A 19,577-nucleotide genomic window follows, 5' to 3' on the forward strand; every position below is an offset into this window, starting at 1 on the left:
ATTTATTGTGAAACGTCTTAGTATGGGATAAATTAATCCCTTTCTTCTTCAATTCTAAGCCGTAAAGTAATTGTAAAACCTTAAAGAAAATATAAGCTGTTGTTTATTTCATCAGAAACAAATATTTATAACGAAAATTCACGTAAAATATTATTTTATTCCCACGTAATGTGCACACTTAAACTTCCATGAGTTGACTTTTCACCGCTTTTTCTTTGATATTAATGAATTTCAGCACCAAGTAAAAACCATAATTCCTATTTCAAAGATAGCGCAAGTCAATTTATTTGAAAGCGTGTAAAATTTATACTAGTTTATCGTGGAATAGGGAGACATGGTGAGTAACACACAACTTAGGCTCGTAATACCTGGGTTCGGTTCTCGGTGGGAACTCTTGTGGTTCGGATACCACGTTCATCTGAAGGTCCATGTCTCACGTAGCTACAGTGCTCAGAGGAACGTTAAACTCTAAGCAAATTAACAAATACTAATTGGGTTGATCCAGTGTAGAGCGCGGTGTCCCTGGTTTGATCCCAGCTCCTGAAAGTGGGCTTTGAGGTGGACAAACACCGTGTTCGTAGATTTCACGGGATTCTCGTTTCCTCCCACTTTCGTCATTCCACCATTATCATCTACCTCATCATCATCGTCTCCCTTACCCAGGTAAGTAAAATGGTTGTGTGGTTGAGTTGATTTTTGATCGCAATGCAAAATTTCTCTTTCTGGTTTGCGATTTTTCTTTGAGTCAAATTAAATATACCGATGTAAGTTGCATCGCAAATGGTATTTAATGCTGCCTGTCGTCAACTGATTACAAATATTGTGTTGCGATCACACAAGTGGGCCGTGTGTTTCCTGAAGATTGCCTGTTAAAAGCACCAGGATAGAGACTTTTATGGATGAATTCCTTAACAAATTCACTTTGCAACCTTATCGCTTTCACCTGGCGTTTAAAAAGTGGAGTTCAATTTCTTAGAATTAGTCTAATTTAATCATAGTCTCACTGACTTTAGTGGAAATTGCTCTTATTCAACCCCGTGGCAACTCGTCTTCAATATAAGCCCTGCGTAGTGGTCTAGTAAAAAGCGTATGTGTCCTTGTGCATGTGGCCCTGGGTTCGATTCCCAGTGGGAGAGCATTAAACGTACTGTGATGGTTCAGATTCAGGTTTGAACTGTAGGTCTACGTTTCATATAGCTGAAAAGGGACGCCAAACTTGAATAGTCTAACATTATACTCGTTGAAGATCTCACTCACTGAATTTTGTACTGAGTCAACTTTACACTCGCCTATCATGATACATTTAGAATCACTCTCGGTCTAGCTAACGATTAAAAGATTTCTTGCAGACAAGACCACGTTCATTCATGTACAGTCATTTATTCAATTTCTTCTATCCATAAATTGAAAATGGGGCAACCAATTTGGGAAATTGAGGAAGTTCGTGCTTTTCTCAAGGTTATAGCAAATCGTCTCACTCGTCTGAAACTTTCTGAGATAGGACATCTGCTCTTCCAGGCAATTGTCCAGGATATACTAAACCTAAATCTATAACATTCAAGGGTCACAAACGTAATAACAACAAAGTTTGATTATTGTATTTCAATTTTAAGGATTTGCTGTGATTATGAAGTTACCAGGAGTTTGAATTACATAAAACGTCTTTATATATTTAATCTGTTTGTCTGTGTGTCCATCTGGGAGGTACCGAAACTCAAAAAAATTACTTGATAGATCAAAATCAATTTTGTCTAGGATGTAGAAGATCGAAAGTTGGAAATCCAGTTCCTCGATCGAGATGATCCATCCAGTTGATTCGAAGGTACGGACAATAAAAAATCGTTTCTCCATGTATTTGTATTGAAGTAATTATGGATATCATCTTTGTCTGGTAGATTAACAACAGTATTGTTGAGTTTATCGGGTTGGTATAATGTTCACGATAAATCATACTACATACTGTCTGTGAAAAACAACGCTAAAATGGAACTAAGCGACTTTTGACAAATTCAAAGACTTGACTATTTTGTGTTTCTGATTTTAAATGTAATTAAAAAGAGGGAGACAACTGTTTGGAACATTGGCAAAGAAGGAACTTATCATGAGGGACGTGCTACAGAGAGTATGGTGGCAGGAAAGAGGAGGAGGGGATGACATAGGCTACAGTTAATGAATGGTATGAAAACAGAAAAATCGTGCGTGAAAACGAAGAGGTTAGCTAAAGACCATGGAGTATGAAAGCTTTTCATTTGCAGGCGCGATGCACGACACTTGTTGGACATGTTGGATCGACTATCAAGTCATATTTATAAACACACTATTTTCCATTTGGACAATTCGCAAATCAAAATTCTTAATATGATAACATACTGGCAGCTTATTTGTCATTTAGAACATCATCTGTGTTTCAGGTGGAATGTTTTTTTTTTTAAATGTTCCATTCAGACTTCAGTGTTGAGATTTATTTTTTGACGAAAAAAGTTTAAAAGATGAGCCATAGATCTACCCCAATCAATAGATCTCATCGAGCTGAACAATATGCATACGTGTAAAAGCTTATGGGTAGTTTTCGAGATAAGGAACAAAATATTCATTTGTAAACCTAGGAATTGATGCTACACTAAAACTATGCTTCGTATTGAGACGAATTTGATACTGGATTACACTTTCGCGAAGCTCTTCATTATCACAATAGCAAGACAACAGTACATAATATGATTAATGAGAAATAGTCTAAAATTATCTATATATTAAAATGCGAGGTTTATATGTTGGTCTCCAAAGAAAAGTTTATATGTTTGTCTCCAATTCTTTCGACAATAAGATCTCGAAAACCACAAGAGCTAGAAACGTGCCGTTTTCGCTGGTCAATTCCAAATTTTGTGTAGATTGTCCAGTTCTAATTGAATATTTAAAAAAGCCGTTACTTCTTTATTACATTTTAGAGGGTACACTGAAAGTGTGGAAATTTTTTAAAAGTAAAGCATCATAACATCGAGTTATACATTCCAACACAACATAGTTGACTATAGGGATTGTATATCTCTCAGGCGTTTGTTTCATGGTCAAATGATAATGAAAAACGAAGGATAACCATTTCTCCGGGCTAAGATCATTGTTTGAAGTGTTTTGCCCAATGAACACCATATATCACTGACATCATAATTAATTGTACATGTAATGTATTTGCTTATTACATTCTGCATCCAAGAAGAAAGAAAACTTGCAACATGAATCATCATGAATTAGAAACATGATCATACATGAATTAGAAACTCCAATCGGAAATAGACTTACTCTTGCAAAAGATGCGAGACATTGAAAAATAATCTAAAAAATCTCCCCCTTATCGTATCCCTTGCCGATTTTTATCAGGATATCTTTCACTTGTGTACCTATGGATACGTCCCTGTCTTTACAGGTATTTCTTTACCTTATATGAATAATAAATTTAGAAGAAACTCTTTTTATTAATCTCGGAATTGGGGGGGGGGGCATGGAGTTTTTAAGCACAGATATGATTAACAGTAGCTTCTTTTTTTCTTTAAAAATTCTACAATTTACGGACTTAAGCTCGAAAGACCCCTTCCTGTGACTACTACTGCCTTATATAATACTAAGCTACAGTATACTTCTCAAATAAAAAACTAATCTGATATTCCCATTTCAGTTGCTATTTTCTTCCATTCTCTATTTAAAACGTGCCTATTATGATGTTGTTGTGTTCCTTATTTCATATTGCTGGAATATTTCTCATTAGTTCTAGTAGTGTGTCTTTCATAATCAATTATAATACCCCTTTGGCGCGGGAGACCCGGGTTTGATTCCCCGCGGGAGCTCATGTGGTTCGGATTCCACGTTAATCAGTAGGTCCACGTCTCATATAGCCTCGCTGCTGAAAAGGGACGTTAAACTCAAAATCAACTCAGCTCAAATATAATAGTGCAGCAAAACCTCTCAAGCATAGACATACACAATCCTCTGCAGACGAAATTCTAAACAAATGAAGACTTTATTCCGTGTAACGTTTCAGGGAGAGCCAATGAGAATACGAGCCACAGCGATGCTACCGCTGAACATCGATGTAAAAACGAAATCAGTTGTTCATCATCGCGACCACTAATTCACCCTCGCAATCGACCTCTAGGTCGCGATGTAGCGTACATCTTCGGCATGCGTATACTCATTTGAATCCATGAGTTTGTGCCAGTATCAAGGGTTCGACCGCGACTTAAACCTCGACCTCGATCGCGAAGTATCTACGGCATGTCCCTAGTCTAAGGATAACAATTTCTCCAGTCTAAGATGATTGTTTGGAGTATTGTGCTTATTGAATACCACATATCACTCACATTATAACTAATTGCGTGTGTAATGTATTTGCTTATTACATATTGCATGCAAAAAGAAAAAAAAACAATAATCATACATGAATTAGAAACTCCAACCAGAAGTAGGCTCAAATCTTGCAAACTATGCGCGGTATTGAAAAAAAATAATCGAAAAAATGGTACCCGTTGCCGTTTTTTATCAAGACGTCTTTCACTTGTGTCTGTAAAGGGACATGTAGATATGTTGTGAGGATGGCAAGGAGATTCATGCTCATATATGAATGATGCGCTGTGTAGGGAGCGCAGGCTCAGCGAGTCTTTATTATTAAATTTTAATTTGTGTTGAACTAAAATATTGTCCAAGTATAAGACATATGTCAGTCGACAGAACTCATCGAGCTGAACAACATAACATCCTTGAGAGTAAAATATCATTCGTAGTCAGTGGGAAAACAATGATGGTGATATAAACATTTTTTGGCGTTAAATTTTTTTATATCGTTTGTTGCCAATAATAACTGACAGTTTTTTAGTTTACTGGAAGATACCGTTTTTTGTACTGTATATGTAGCAAAATATACCATTCGTAACTATAGTACGGGGCAATCGAAATTGCGTATGACCTTCAGCGCTGTTCTTATTTCGAGCAACCTGGTTGTAACAACGTTGCCGGTGTAACCGGCAAAACGTACCTCCGCAAATAAATACCCCCCGGTATAATATGCCTAGGCAAAAAGTACCTCCCAATAAAAGACGGTCTCTTTTGATAAACAATATAATACTCATCCAAGGAATTCATATCTCCAATCCATATCAAAACAAATACACATTGTCGGTACATCAAAGGTGGCTCATTGTTAACACACTACGTATACTTTAAGGGGGGTAATTATTGCCTAGGCAATTTATACCTCCCTACCATATTTCATTAAATACACATTGTCGGTACATCAAAGGTGGCTTATTGTTAACACACTACATAATACTCTGCAGGGGGATAATTATTACCTAGGCAATTTATACCCCCTCCCATATTTCATTAAATACACATTGTCGGCACATCAAAGGTGCCTTATTGTTAACACACTACATAATACTCAACAGGGGGGTATAAATTGCCTAGGCAATTTATACCCCCTCCCATATTTCATGAAATACTAATTGTCAGTACATCAAAGGTAGCTTATTGTTAACACACTACATAATACTCAACAGGGGGGTAATTATCGCCTAGGCAATTTATACCCCCTCCCATATTTCATTAAATACTAGTTGTCGCTACATCAAAGGTGGCTTAATAATAACACATTGCATAATACTCAGCAGGGGGTAATTATTGCCTAGGCAATTTATACCTCCCTACCATATTTCATTAAATACACATTGTCGGTACATCAAAGGTAGCTTAATAATAACACACTGCATAATACTCAACAGGGGGTAATTATTGCCTAGGCAATTTATACCTCCCTACCATATTTCATTAAATACACATTGACGGTACATCAAAGTTAGCTTAATAATAACACACTGCATAATACTCAACAGGGGGGTAATTATTGCCTAGGCAATTTATACCTCCCTACCATATTTCATTAAATACACATTGTCGGTACATCAAAGGTGGCTTAATAATAACACACTCCATAATACTCAACAGGGGGGAAATTATTGCCTAGGCAATTTATACCTCCCTACAATATTTCATTAAATACACATTGTCGGTACATCAAAGGTAGCTTAATAATAACACACTGCATAATACTCAACATGGGGGTAATTATTGCCTAGGCAATTTATACCCCCCTCCCATATTTCATTAAATACTAGTTGTCGGTACATCAAAGGTAGCTTAATAATAACACACTGCATAATACTCAACAGGGGGGTAATTATTGCCTAGGCAATTTATACCCCCTCCCATATTTCATTAAATACACATTGTCGGTACATCAAAGGTAGCTTAATAATAACACACTGCACAATACTCAACAGGGGGGTAATTATTGCCTAGGCTATTTATACCTCCCTACCATATTTCATTAAATACACATTGTCGGTACATCAAATGTGGCTTATTGTTAACACACTGCATAATACTCAACAGGGGGGTAATTATTGCCTAGGCAATTTATACCCCCTCCCATATTTCATTAAATACACATTGTCGGTACATCAAAGGTAGCTTAATAATAACACACTGCATAATACTCAACAGGGGGTAATTATTTCCTAGGCAATTTATACCTCTCTACCATATTTCATTAAATACACATTGTCGGTACATCAAATGTGGCTTATTGTTAACACACTGCATAATACTCAACAGGGGGGTAATTATTGCCTAGGCAATTTATACCCCCCTCCCATATTTCATTAAATACTAGTTGTCGGTACATCAAAGGTAGCTTAATAATAACACACTGCATAATACTCAACAGGGGGGCAATTATTGCCTAGGCAATTTATACCTCCCTACCATATTTCATTAAATAAACATTGTCGGTACATCAAAGGTGGCTTAATAATAACACACTTCATAATACTCAACAGGTGGGTAATTATTGCCAAGGCAATTTATACCTCCCTACCATATTTCATTAAATACACATTGTCGGTACATCAAAGGTGGCTTATTGTTAATATACTACATCATACTCCACAGGGGGGTAATTATTGCCTAGGCAATTTATACCTCCCTACCATATTTCATTAAATACACATTGTCGGTACATCAAAGGTAGCTTAATAATAACACACTGCATAATACTCGACATGGGGGTAATTATTGCCTAGGCAATTTATACCTCCCTACCATATTTCATTAAATACACATTGTCGGTACATCAAAGGTAGCTTAATAATAACACACTCCATAATACTCAACAGGGGGGTAATTATTGCCTAGGCAATTTATACCTCCCTACCATATTTCATTAAATACACATTGTCGGTACATCAAAGGTGGCTTATTGTTAATATACTACATAATACTCCACAGGGGGGTAATTATTCCCTAGGCAATTTATACCTCCCTACCATATTTCATTAAATACACATTGTCGGTACAGCAAAGGTAGCCTATTGTTAACACACTACATAATACTCAACAGGGGGTAATTATTGCCTAGGCAATTTATACCTCCCTACCATATTTCATTAAATACACATTGTCGGTACATCAAAGGTGGCTTATTATTAATATACTACATAATACTCCACAGGAGGGTAATTATTGCCTAGGCAATTTATACCTCCCTACCATATTTCATTAAATACACATTGTCGGTACATCAAAGGTAGCTTAATAATAACACATTGCATAATACTCAACAGGGGGTAATTATTGCTTAGGCATATTATGGAGTATTATGGAGTGTGTTATTATTAAGCCACCTTTGATGTACCGACAATGTGTATTTAATGAAATATGGTAGGGAGGTATAAATTGCCTAGGCAATAATTACCCCCTGTTGTGTATTATGCAGTGTGTTATTATTAAGCTACCTTTGATATACCGACAATGTGTAATTAATGAAATATGGTAGGGAGGTATAAATTGCCTAGGCAATAATTACCCCCCTGTTGAGTATTATGGAGTGTGTTATTATTAAGCCACCTTTGATGTACCGACAATGTGTATTTAATGAAATATGGTAGAGAGGTATAAATTGCCTAGGCAATAATTACCCCCCTGTTGTGTATTATGCAGTGTGTTATTATTAAGCTACCTTTGATGTACCGACAATGTGTATTTAATGAAATATGGTAGGGAGGTATAAATTGCCTTGGCAATAATTACCCCCTGTTGATTATTATGGAGTGTGTTATTATTAAGCTACCTTTGATGTACCGACAATGTGTATTTAATGAAATATGGTAGAGAGATATAAATTGCCTAGGCAATAATTGCCGCCCTGTTGAGTATTATGCAGTGTGTTATTATTAAGCTATCTTTGATGTACCGACAACTAGTTTTTAATGAAATATGGGAGGGGGTATAAATTGCCTAGGCAATAATTACCCCCCTGTTGAGTATTATGCAGTGTGTTAACAATAAGCTACCTTTGATGTACTGACAATTAGTATTTAATGAAATATGGGATGGGGTATAAATTGCCTAGGCAATAATTACCCCCCTTAAAGTATACGTAGTGTGTTAACAATGAGCCACCTTTGATGTACCGACAATGTGTATTTGTTTTGATATGGATTGGAGATATGAATTCCTTGGATGAGCATTATATTGTTTATCAAAAGAGACCGTCTTTTATTGGGAGGTACTTTTTGCCTAGGCATATTATACCGGGGGGTATTTATTTGCGGAGGTACGTTTTGCCGGTTACACCGGCGCAGTAAACTGGAAGACTTCGTCGGCCGGAACTAAGATAGAAATTTGACGTTTATGATCTTAAACACTAACCAAGAGTTGTAAAATAACGTATGGTGAAAACAATTTGCACAAAATTTGCAACACTGCAAACCCTGGCAACAGTGGACGTGGCACACGATTTGAGCTATGCAGGAAGATTAGTGTATCTATCGTGCATTAGCAAGTGCAGGAGAAGAATGACGCACAACGAAATGAGTTTGGCGTTAAATGAGGAACAGCGTCGTAAAATAATCGTGCAATATTAGAAATACAGTACAATCCGAATGTTAAAAAGTGAGACCTTGTGAAACACTTCCAGAGTGTGGGATATTCAAGACGAACGGTGTATAATATTGTGTCGAAAGCAGAGAAGGGTATGAACGTGGAAAGGAAGGTCAGCAGGGGACGGAAATCGACTTAGTGATCCCGAACTGTTGAGACAACTTCGACGAGCTACTGCAGGAAAGGTGGCAAAATCGTACCAAGAACTTGGTAGGAAATTTTACTGCGATAAAAATACAGTGAAGGATGCTTTACAGAAAATGGGAATTACCAGACGTAAGTGGAAAACTATGCCGAAGGTTACGGAACAACAAATTGTGATTTAGAAACAACGTTTAAGAACTCTGGTCACCAAAACGTTCACTGCTACAAATGATGTACTGTGCATCATGGACGATGAGACCTTTTACATTAGACGGTCATGAGTGGCAGCCTAAGTCGTACTACGATCTAGGAACTGGTGATGTGCCTGATGCAGTGCGTTTTTCTTCGAAATCAAAATATTCACAAAAGGTGTTGCTATGGCTTGTGTTGAGTGAAAAGGGACTCTCTAAACCGCAGTTTTTCACCATCGTTCTTGCCCAAACACTGAACGTTATGTGAAGTTCTTTCTGCCGAAAGTTAAACAGTTTATCAACACGTATCATCGTGAAGACATGTGTGTAGTGTTTTGGCCAGATTTAGCCAGCTGCCACTACGGTACAGCAAGTCTTGCAGCCATAGCACACTATGGTATACGCTACATACCTAAAGATCAAAATCCTCCTAATGTTCCTCAACTTCGGTCTATTGAGGGCTTTTGGGCAAATTTAAAGAAACAAGTGTATGCCAATAATTATAAGCCAACATCCGTTGCAGGTCTTATCCGACGGATCCGCAGATGCTTGAATAAAATTGATACATCGTGCTTCGCGTCAAAACGTTCCCCGTAATTGTCGCAAGGCCAGCAGATATGGCGTAAATGCGTCTGTATATTAAAGTTCAAATGTCATTTTTGTTTAAGAATCAAAGAACACAATAAAATTGCGGATGTTCAGTGTGGCAAACGGATTATAATTTTGTGCAATTTTTTTTCACCATACGTTATACTTTTCTGAGAATACTGGGGAAACAACAACGTTTCTAGCTTTTTCTTTTCGTATTTTACAGTTTTTTTTTATTTTTTTGTGATTTTGTATGGTGTTATTACTTCTGAAAGTTGATTATATCAATGTGAATTAACTTGTGGTAGTAGCAGTAGAAAAAGAACAAGAATAGGAATAGGTTATAAAAGCTGTTCCTAAACTTTCGTCTGCGATGTCCTGGATCAGCACAAAATATTGTATGATTTAATATAATTAATTACTGTCAGGTACATTATAATTTTAAATAGTATTTCATTTTTTTATTAGTAAGTTATATCTGCCTAACCATATTAGCTAAAGTCACGGTGGGTAAGGCGTCTAGAATAGACAACACTTCTTGGTGGCTCATGAAACGCAGATGGTCACTTGGGGACCACTATTAATTAGGATAATTAGTTTTTAAATAAGCACTAATAATCTAGCCGCACTGAAATACCATTTTTCGTGACATTAATGAGATTGAACAGTGCTGAATGTGCTCAGAGAAATGATGAATGATCATTTATATTGGCCTTGCGGTATCCACCTATCGTTGTGAGGACAGTTGAGGAGTTACTTGAGGAAAAGGAAGTAGCAAACTCCGATCTAGAAAGGAGTCTTTGAGGAGTTGTGCTCAGCACATTGATGACGAGGAGAGCCAATGTGCTGAAGACAACTCCCCAAAGACATGCGTGTGACAATTAGTGATGGTTTGAAAAGATTTTTCCAGCTGGAATAGGAGTAAACGGGGGCAGGATGGGGTGAAAGTAGTATTGCTAAAATAGTGGTAAACCAGGTTGAGAACCCTGGGAGAAATACCCCTGAGAACTTTGCGTTGGGCTCCATCTGAAGTTATCTATTTATCTATTCGGCTATTTGGTCTTGGTCCTCTACGAGCTTGATGTACCGGAGTTTAATTTTATTTTTAATTTTAAACAGCAGCAAAACGGAGAAACCCTTTCCGTCAACCGAGTGATCTAAAAAGACCAAAAACAGATCTGATGCCAAAACTAACCTGTTTGTTTTCTTTCCAATCCTGTGTTCCAGGTACCTTTGCCGAATCCGTGGACGGAGTTGGTGACTTAGCATTCCAAACAGGTGTATGATCAATTGCAATTCTACAGAGAATTTCCGGGAATTGGATATATGCCGCCTTATGCAGAGTCGTTTTGACATGTGATTAGCATCATACTAAAGGCCTGACTACTACAGAAAACATATGTTAGTCGATTTCTTTAGTATTTCACTAATCAAGCATCAGAACGACTCTGCATAAGGCCCATGAGGTTTGATGAACAAATACTGATTGTATAGATCATATTCATTATATTATACGAGCAAGATCTCATAAAATCTTATGCAGTGTCATTAGCGTTACTTTCTATACTTGTCGTTTCCATATGCGGAATACAAATTGGCGCATTATAGTGTTTTGAAATTTAGAAAAAAAGAAAATCAAATCATTCAGTTTAACATCCCACGACTATGCCTGTTAGGGTAAAGGAGATGGATGAATAAGGCAAGTAAAAGATGATGGAATAATTAGTAGAATGAGAATATGGGAGGAAACAGGAATACACCGAGAAAACCCACGGATACGATGTCGTCCACCACAAACTTAGCTGAGGATCGAACCAAAGACCCCATGCACCAGAGGTAAACTCTCTACCATTGAGCCAGCGTCTCTGCCTTTGGAAATTTAGAGTATGTATATGGAGTGTTTATTGTAAAGAGAACGAGTGGGTGTGTTACAGTCTTTCGTAATTTGGAGTTCGTGATATTCATATAACCCAAAAATGTCACAGAAGAAATTTAGCATAAGCGGTACGTATGGGAAATCGGGATTTAAGGAGAGAAAGCCACGAAATGGTATTTCAAGTTTATGCGGTATTTTTCTTTAAAAAATATGCATTTGTCGAAAATCGACAGAACATCGACTTTTCCAAATGCCAAGAACTAACAGTTCAAGCGTGTTGAATTAGCACGAGAACGGTATGAAGAATCTCCAATAAAGCCAAGAAGTCACCTGGGGAAGGTTCATTATTTGAGTCGCCAAGGAAATGCATTAAAAGAAATAAAACATTCGCGAATCTTGGTGGTTTTCAAAAGGATATTTGTAGAAGTTTGCTTTAGTTTTATGACAACGGTGACTTTCCCTCTGAAAAGAAAATAACGCATGTTTTGAGGGATAAAATACCTTATAAGGGGCCTGTAATATCTACACTGAGGATTCTTACAGGGAGACAGAGGGGGAGGAGGGGAGAAATACCTTGGTTCTCGCTATCGTAAGACTGAAGATGGTCGGAAGTTTTTCATGGAGTGTGGGGATATAGTGGCATCGAGGACGACATTCTTGCGAGAAATGCATAAAAATCAGGGCATCAAGGGCGACATTTTTTTCCCGGCAACTGTGGCTTAGTGACAGAGCATTCACCTCTGGCGAATGGGATCCCTGGTTCGGTCCTAGTCTGGGCTTCGTGATGGACAAACACTATGTGCGTAGATTTTCTCGGTGTTCTTTCGATTCCCCGACTTTCTTTATTCCACCATCTTTTGTGTCTCCCTTAGTCACGGTGAATAAACGTTTGACGTTACAATAAAAAATACATAATTAAATCAACGTACCACATTTATCCTCTGTGAGTTAAAATAGAGAAATATTAAATAAAAATTAATGATGATTGAAGAATTAATACAATTAAGATGGTGGAAGGAAATGGGAAAATCCCGAGAAATCTACGAACACGATTGCATCATGAATATGATTCCACCATAATCAAATCAAAGACGCTTAGCATCAGAAGTGAGTGCCTCATCACTGGACCATCATATATTCCGTATATATTTCGTCAATTGGCATAACACAATTCTTTTCTTGTTGCGAGACTCTTTGTCTCCGTATTTTAAAGAATCAAAATGGTAGGGCATTGCCTTCGATTTTCGGAGTCCTAAGTTTGATCCTCAGTCTATGTGAGGTTATAAAGTCTATGTGACGTACCTAGCCAACTAATATCAAGTAGGGCTACATTTACATTAATTTACTTATGTGGACATTCGAACCAAATGAAATATACCGGTACACAGTAAAAAATCGTTGTGTTATTTCAACGACATGCCTATGTGTTAACGCGATTGTGTTAAGATATAACACAAACAGGTGGTTAGAGCGAAATAGCGTCATTTGCCCAAGTGTCTATTTCCTCAAGTCTCTAAACCAGGGTCATTTCCTACAGTGGTTATCTTTTTCTTAATCTGATGATCATCAACCGAAGCAGAAGGGACACCTGCTGCATTCTTAGCAAATATCAGAAAGGGAATGGGTGATATTTCGCTGCAGGCTATTCTGAAATATCTCCGATAGACAGGGTTGCAGAGTGTCAGATAAAATTGTGTTGTTTTTAAAAATATGGTAAACTAAGCATAGTTGTTTCAGTGTTTAAAAGCGGGGTTATGAGTGAAATAACAACATAGTTTCCCACAGACATACAGGTTTACTAATATACAGTACATACGAATCTATTCATAATTCAACTTGGCCCAAAATGACACATAATCCCTTTTAACAATGACTAATTCAATTCTGCAATTCAGTATTAAATTAACCACGCAGCATATCTGAACATTGAAATAATGAATAATATGCATAATTTTTACGTACGTTAAGTATTATTTGTATTATATTTCAATTTAGATTTATTAACTGTAACTAACATTCTTTCTTGTAACTTGAATAAGGTTCATATTTGCGCTTCGTGCTCGTATGTCACTAGCGTCCAACCTACATAAACCGAAAGGTACAGGTCAACAACAACAAAGGAATTTAGTATCATTTTTCGAAGTAATTAAGCTTATTTCAAATACTACTTCTAGATTGAAACAATACACGGATACGACCCACTCAGAACTGTTCTAGTGCACACATTCATTTATTCCTCGGCAAAGGAAAAAATGGTATTTCTTTTTTTCTCTTAATAAGTATAATATATTTTGACCTAGTTTGTTAACTAGTTGAAAGGAAATGGAAAGATGAATACTCTAGACTCTTGCAAAATTCAATTCTCCGGGGCTTTACCACCAGCAAGAAGGCAATAGTTTTCTGTGTCGCTACATCATTATGTATTTGTATTATTCAGAAATAGTGATATGAACTCATGTTTAAGAAACTCAGACATTCACTTTCGGAAATTCTATATTGGAGGGATTTCAGAAAACATAGGCACATGTTCTTCATTCTTTTTAAGTTTTTCGTGCATCACTTCTATCTCAACATTATAGAGTGAGTAAAGAAATTAAGAAAAGAAAAGAATTACTGTGCATTACATATATATGCATTTCTTCCTTGCTTTTTGGTTGAAATTCCTCTTTAGTAACAGTATATCAGGGGCGTATCTAAGGGGGGTTGATGGGAGTTGTAACCCATTGCATTGAACTTTCATGTACTACTTAAATAGAGTGGATTTCAGATTACTTAAATTTTGGAAAAGTGAGATCTTAATGTGTGGAGGAGGGTTAATTTATAGGCATTATATTACATCGCTTCCAAATGTCTAGAAAATTTTTAACAGGCTGAGGTATATACTTATCCAGGGAAACGAGATTAAGGGTTATTTTAACCAAACCGTGAAGGAAATGTAGAGACGATTACTTCAAGCACCACACCATAACTGCATTGGACAGGAGACTTGGATGAGATCCCCGATTGTATTTTATACATTTCCAAAGTTTTTCAGAGTGGTGTATTGTATTGCATAGTGTACCTCAAGAACTTTTGAAAGGGAAGATAAGATACAATTCCAAATATTTTATTATTTGTAAATAAAGAAGGAAAATCAAGTTTACTATTTTAGTTAAATAAACAAATAATGGGGAGAGGGAATATCGGGATTTGGTATTTGGAACCTGAATATCAAGGAGTGCAGAAAACATATGAAGAGTACGCGAGAAGAACGATGAAAGTCAATTTTCCTATGTAAAACAGTTTTTAAAAAATCTGGTATCTCAGATATGTGAAAATATGACTTTCATCGTTCGTCCCACGTACTCTTCATATTTATGTGGAGAGGGGGAGTGTTAGGAACAGAAGTGAACATGCACTCTACGAAACACAACAGGAAGATATTATTGTTATCATAGTTATTATATATCCCCTCCCATCGAATATTTCTGCATAAGCCTATGTAGTATATATATATTTAAATTTAACATCTCCCGATTACGCTCAAAGGCTATATGAGACATTGATGAATGAAAGAACTTAATGATAACTGAAGAATCGATGAAATTAAGAATATTCCAAAGAGAGACCATCCCCACGAGATTTGTTTACCACAAAATATAACTTGCACTTGCCGGGAAAACAGCCCTCATCAGAAGTGAGCTATGTATAACAAGTGTTGCTTGGATACAAGATTTGGTTGTATCTCATTTAGAAAAGATGTAAATTGTTACTGGATCTTTTTTTTTTTTTTTTTTTTTTTTTGTCTCTGTATTGACTTGAAATCCACAGGCAGGTTTTAGGGGGTAACCTTTAATTGTACCATAATAATACTGTTAAGAATGAAAAAAGAATCCCGAAATTGAATAAAAGTTATTTTACATAGCAAGTTATCAGGGTTTGATCAAAAACAACTCCTGTCTCGTTCTGGTAGAATTTATTAGACAAATCAATGCTATTGCAACTTTCCCTCACACTTTATCTATGCTTGGAACTAGCTATTTTCTATGTGAGATACAGAAAATAGACTGCTTAAAAGTTGCAGGTTATTGCTTTTGTCAAAAAACTACTATTACAAGATTTGCAAGCTATTTCCTTTGTCAAATAAATTATGTACACGTGAAGCAGTCCTCAAAAATTTTCACTAATCTACTGTAATTTCTGATAAATTATGTGAAGCAGTCCTCAAGAAATTTCACTGGTTTTACTCTAGTTTTTGAATGTAAGCCATCTTTATCTGCAAGTTCCTAATATCTCTGTCAAATTCATATTCTGCGCACGTCTTTCTAATATTCTAATCTGATTTTACATATTTTGTCTTCCTCTTCTTTCCTCCTATTCTTCTTCTTCTCAATTTCAGGTAGAGACTTGAAATTTGGTGTTGGTTTTTCAAATTTAAACTAATGTGAGACGTGTTTAAGCGTTTTCTGATATTTTAGTAAAAAGAGAAAGAAAAGTGGTGGGAAAAAAAGGTAGAGATTGCAGTTATTATAGTAAGATGCCACATTATATATGTATTTTTTATATCTGGCTTAGAAGGAAAGAAAAAAAGGTATCACAATTACAATAAGACGTTCATATTTTTGGATCCCTGAAGATTAGAGCCATGAAACTTGGTATGTGAACTGAAATTCAGTAATCTGTAGTTTCATGGGATGTGAATCCCTAGGCCGATCGAACGTGGGTTTGGGGGCGAAGTCCCTGGTGATTGAAATGTTCAGTGTATCTGGGCATTCAGGACGGTTAGTATTTCAACTGAAATTCGGTATGCTTGTAGGTTTATAAGGTGCGAGGCAATAGCTGAACAAATGCAAGAGTCTGAGGGCGAAGCACCCAGCTAGTCGAAGTATTACAATTATTAGGATCACGTACTGGTACTTATAAGATTATAATGTTAGCCCATTCGTCCGTACGTCCGTTACTCTGCACGATAACTTTTGAACGGATGCGAATTTTTAAATTGTTTTTCTTTTGCCATAGATAGATAGAGTTATTATCTCGAGGGAGTTCGTTGATGGAGGTGATTCGCCCACCGGTGGTAGTAGAAATGAGTCATTTCCAGTTAACATTTTTATCACCGTAAAAGAAAAATGATAATAGACAGAGATAAACGATTTTCGGAAATCGATTACATGTTTCAAGGACAACTTTCATCTCCATCCTTAACACTCTAGTATAGCCGGAAGTAGAAATTACTCACTTCCGGTTATAATATTGATCACTATAAATTCAAAACGGTAATAGATAGCGAGAAGCGATTTTCTTTAATCAATTAAGTGTCCCAAGAATATATTCCATCTCAACACCAATCTATCTACTAAAACCGGAATTGAAAGAACCATACAACTTCCATATTCCATATTAAATGATAAAATATTACGTATTCCTCTTTACGGTCTTTGAGTTTATTATAATAATACATTCATATCTCGGGATCCTGAAAGTTAGAAACATGAAACGATGTTTGAACTGAAATTCGGTATGCTTGCAGGTGTATGAGATGTGAGGCCGTAGACCGAGAAAACACCGCGGTTTCTGTGCGAGGTCCCCAGCTAACAGAAGGCTAGTTATTAAATATATATTTTATTGTATTCTGATCATACATACAGTAGCAGAAGTTTCCGTTCTCCTCTTGGGAAGATAAGGTGTAATGAATATAAAAACTGAAATTTAAATTGTCACTCTCAGCACTTTATGTATAAATAAAAGGAAATTTCAATATAATAAATACGACCTTATTTCTGCTCTTGAAAACGTGTTCCCTTATTTTTAATTAAGAATCTATGTACCGAATTCCACACCCCCAACTTAAGCGAATCTTGACATTCGACAGCCTCTGAAGAAAGGAAGAGAAGTTTGAATATTGTAGAAATGTCTCCGTTAGAAACGGGATTTTTGAAAGCGCTGAAATACGTATTCCCTCATTTTAAAGAAGAGTTTATGTGCTGAGTTTCATCTCTCTAATTTCATGAATGTGTGAGATACTAAATTCTTTTTTAAAAAACTTTAAAAAATATCTTTATTTCCCTTGGAATACATGCTCCAAAAAATACTTTCTTATTTCTTGCCTCCGTGATAAAAGGAATAGGCATAGGCCGGGAGCGCACAAACAAAGGCCTATGTGCGATCAACATAAATAACAAACCTCGAGTGCACAAAATATGATGCGATGATAGTCCATTGTGTCAAACAGTTTTTGGCAATAGTGATTTTTATTTTCAAAATCACCATCCACAACTCTCGAAACAAATATTGCATTATCATTGGGTACAAGATTAGTTAATTTATTTCGCGCAGGGGAAGAAAACAGAATTTGGAGATAGGTCAACATATTACGTATCATGTCTTTATACTTTCATATTGTCAGCATATATTTAAAAAATGTAAACTGCTGTTCTCCATTAACATAAGGTAATCATTTTAAAGTTGAACAGCATGGATAATTGTCCATAAATGAAATTCAAGAGTCTTATTTTAAATTGTCTAAAACTGGTACACAAACTTAAATCTTCCCCTTAACGAAAGTTACACATTTAGCGGCACTTATACTGTAGTGGTAGCCGGTACTTATATTGGTGCTCACTTTTTTCTTTTTTATAAGTGCGAACTGAAAATGGGTAAATGTCAATTAAAGACAAATTGTGGATATAAAATTTACTATATAATAATATTACGTACGTCTATGTTGTACTTCTTGCTATTTACCCTTTCTTACAAAAACATCTTCCCATATTTTTCAAAAATCAAAATGTAGCAATTACTCGTGTTATAATAAACGTCTAATTTCTTGATATTTGCCTCTCCATGTAACAGAAACGATCTCTTATATAATTTGTAAAACAAATCCAAACATGACAACGCAGCATCGAATATTGTGCGCTCGCAATACCATAAGCACTTTCTTTCGTTTCTTTGTAAGCCTAAGTACACCCAAGGAATATTCTGTCCAAATTTCACATTTCTTTTTACCTAAAGAAGTATGATCCAGGCGATGATGAGCGAATCACTTCCACTCTTTTATATAAGATTATGGTATTAGTGTTACCCAACATAATGTCGAGGTAGATTTTTCGAGATGACACCGAACTCTTCCAATAAACAGGTTTTTAAAGACAACACTTTCATGCCTCCTTTTCAAGACGAAACAGCTTTAGATCTCGTCTCCTGGTTAACACTATTCTTAATCTTCGTTACACTCTACGCATAAAACATTTTGTTTCAAACAATGAAAAATTTAATATAATTTCCTTCAATACAGCTCATAACCCATTTGAATGGTATCTTCCCGTTTCGCCTACGGACCTTCCACCAACTTCTATCATTATCTTAAGTGAAACAGGTATACCTGTTTCGCCTACACTCGCTCGACTAGGGATATTTATAGTTTGGGGAAGTTTTGAGTGTTTGAGATGGAAACGCAATATAGAGATAACTAAAATATTAATATATCGACTAAATGCAATCATGTGATTTTTCAATCAAGTTAAATCGATGGAAATTAATTAATCTAGAGAATAATAAATTAAACCAATTAACTTGAATTTTTCAGAAAAGAATTCCAGAATTAACACTGCATAGTAATCCTTTTATTGTCTAAAATTCTCATACTAATTAATAAATGCTGTAGTAAGTTTGACTTCTCTCTTATGTGTTACTAAGTTTCTGTGCTTAAATTTCTCAACTTTATTTTTTAAGTTTACGATTGAGGTAAATTGAGTGTGTTAGTCCCCATAATATTTTTAAATGTGATTCAGCAACGTTCAAATCCAGACGTT

The sequence above is a fragment of the Thermobia domestica genome, chromosome 11 (assembly GCF_964235325.1).
Source record: "Thermobia domestica chromosome 11, izTheDome1.hap1.1, whole genome shotgun sequence".
Lineage (NCBI taxonomy): Eukaryota > Metazoa > Arthropoda > Insecta > Zygentoma > Lepismatidae > Thermobia > Thermobia domestica.